This window comes from Microtus oregoni, unplaced genomic scaffold (genome assembly GCF_018167655.1).
Source record: "Microtus oregoni isolate MIOR12 unplaced genomic scaffold, Mior012 000016F_ref0000370, whole genome shotgun sequence".
NCBI lineage: Eukaryota > Metazoa > Chordata > Mammalia > Rodentia > Cricetidae > Microtus > Microtus oregoni.
The window spans coordinates 30,950,952-30,954,180 of NW_024543075.1; positions in this window are offsets into that span (position 1 = coordinate 30,950,952).

The window sequence follows — 3,229 nt, forward strand, 5'->3', positions numbered from 1 at the left end:
TCACATTCTGCGGAGAGTCCAGTATCACAGCTCCTCTCTGCTGAGATGTCTAGTGATGCTGGGCTGGTTGTCATGGAAACACAGCTGATGCTGTGAGCATATGGCCTGGAGCCTCTCTGTCTTCGCATTCCCAGTGACGGAAAGGAGCTGATACCAGAGAACAGCAGGGCAATGTTCTGTGTTATCTGTCGCGCTTGTAGGACAAAGGGTGAGACCAGCTCACTGTGGAGGAGGCAGGCTTGGGACTCAGAAAAGCCGACTCCTCTGTGAACAGCTCCTGAGGAAGGTCCACAGGCTTCAGATATGTGCAGATGGATGTGGGGAGGCTGGGGGAGGGCTGGGGGGGAGGTAGGAGCACGGGCACCCAATGAACACTTGCGTGTGCCAGGCCTATATTACAATTTGTGTGAGTCTAGTAAAAACCAAAATAAGGGAACAGCATGACTGAGATCTAGTGAAGGCCAACTTCCTCATCCAGCGCCATCTTCTCCCTGGAACTGAACGTGATGGAAGAACAAGGGATCACACTTCTTTTTTGTTTCTCTTTTGAGACAGGGTCTCATGTAGCCCAGGCTTGTTTCAAACTCACTATGTAGCTGAGGCTGACCTTGAAGTCTTGCTCCTACTAGCTCTACCTTCCAAGTGCTAAGGTGTAGGCATAACCTTCACATCTGGTTTTAGGGTGTTTCTAAAAGCACTGATCCCATTCTTAAGGGCTCTGCCCTTACCGCCTAATCATGGTCCAAAAGCACTGTCCCCCACTTCCACGAGGAGTTAGTATATTAGTTACTTTCGGTTGCGGCGATAGAGCGCCATGATCAATGCAACTTACAGAAGAGTTTATTGGGCTAGAGTCCATGGTGGTGGAGCAGAGGCAGCAGGTGCGGAGGCTGGAATAGCAAGAAGAGAGCTTGCATCTTGAACCATGAGCAGGAAGCCAAGGGAGCAAGCTCAGTGACGCACTGCTTCAAGACCACAGCCAAGGGAACCAAACATTCAAACCTTGAGCCTGTGGGGGTATTCTCATTCAGACCACCAGAGTTAGGAACCTTAGGAGTGATGAGTTTCAACATAGAGTTTTAGGGAACACAAGCCTTTAGTCCACCAGGATTTCACACCGGCCTCTTATGGAATTCTGCAAGGTATAGCCTTCCACATACTAGATGGATATCTTTTGAATTGTTGATCATAGTATACTACAATTCTCACGATAGTTTGGGGAGCTAGGAGTCATCATGTCCACCTCACAAATGAGGAATTTTAAGCAACGTGTTGGAGGGCACATGGTGGTAGTGGCAGAGAGCCACCCTGAACCAACATAAGCCGTCTCAAAGCCTATAGTGTCCCTATTGTGCTTTGGGGCCACAGGCTGCCGCCCCCCCAACTGCCATGGTTTCAGTTGCCCCCAAAGCCCAATCCTTTCCTTGATCAAGGACACTCCAACTGCCCTTTCAATTTCATTGGCAAACTCAGCTATAGTGCGTCTTTCTCTGTCCTGCTAGCAGCTCCCAGAGACTTATAATTAATTGTAAAAGCGTGGTTGATAGCTTAGACTTATTTCTGACTAGCTCTTATAACTTAAATTAACTCATTTCTATTAATTTGCATAGTGCCACACGGCTCATGGCTTGCTACCTCATCTCCACGTGTCCTACTTCCTCCGCATCGCCTCATGACTCCTCCCCTCTCCTTCCCAGCATCTTCACTTCCCTGAGAAAATCTTGCCTTGCTATCGGTCTGCCAGCTTTCTATTAAACCAACCAGAATGACACATCTTCTCAGTGTACAAGAACATTATTCCACAACACTCAGCCTGCCCAGACACAACCCAAAATGACCACTATCGCTAGAAAACCCATGACCCAAATCGAGCTAAAAATCTTCTCATGTGTCCAGCCCCTGGATCTCAGTAACCAGCTCCAGCGTTCTGAGTTGCGTTCCTCAGCATGGCCATCTTCCCTTCTTTTTAAACCTTTTCCTTTCTCTTTTCAGTCTCAGTACATAGCCCAGGCTGGCCTGGAATTCACTGTGTAGACTGGGCTATCTGAAAACTCACAGTCCTGCCTCAGTTTCTGGAACACTGGAATTACAAGTACGAGTCATTGTGCCTGACTCTAACGCTTTGTTGAATCCTTCCTCATTCGGCTTCCATGTCCGTTCCCTGTCTCCATTACTACAAGAACCACGTGAGGCTGCACCCTGGTATCCTTCCAATCTGGTCCTCACTGTGACAGACTCTTGAATCACTCCTTTGCTTAGATGACTTCCGATTGCTCTTCAGAGTATAGTCAAAATCTCTGCTGTGGTTTACAGGTCACAGTATGTTCTCCTGCATTGCACCCCCAACCTGGAGCTGTACTTCTCTGCACCTGCCACATCGATGACTAATCTTTTCATTAATGTTTCTTATAATCTGTTTGAGGTTGAGTCTGGACATTGAATTCTGGTCTACACTCTATGCAGACTGGAGCAAGAGGCACGAACACTGTTTCTGTGACAATCTTGATGTAAGTCTTGTTTGTGTGTCTGTGTCTGTCACCCATTGAACACTGTGTTCCCCTGAAAGGAACGAGGCTAGAAACCAAGACAGTCTGACCTCAGAACCTAAATTTCCTAATTCCTACAGCAGAACATGAAATAGGAAAATAATTGTGTCGATGAGGAAACTGAAGCCTGGAGAAGTGAAGTGACTTTCTCAACATCTCACAGAGCTAGAGCAAAACCCCCAGCTTCTAGGACTTCTAGACTTTGTGAAGTCTCTGAACTCTGTCGCAACAGGATTCTGAGTGAGGTCACACCAGAAGCTGCCGCCCAGAGACAGGTCTAAGCCGTGCAGTCCCTCCCCTCCTCTTCTGGCTGCCTCTCTGTCCTGTGCAACTTTTCAATGTCTATTCACATCCCATCTGTGGAGATGAGATCTACCGGGCTGGGAACTGACTCAGTGGTTATGACTGGTTCTGCTCTTCCAGATGACCAAACACCAGTTTCCAGAACTCACATCAGGTGACTCACAAACACTTGTAGCTTCTGCTTCAGGGAATCTGATACTCTCTCCTGGACTTCATAAGGCACCTGCATGCACGTGCATGCACACATACCCACACTTGTAGCTTCTGCTTCAGGGAATCTGACACCCTTTCCTGGACTTCATAAGGCACCTGCATGCATGTACATGCACACATACCCACACTTGCACACACACATGGTGCCGGAGAATTTTCTGTATTTT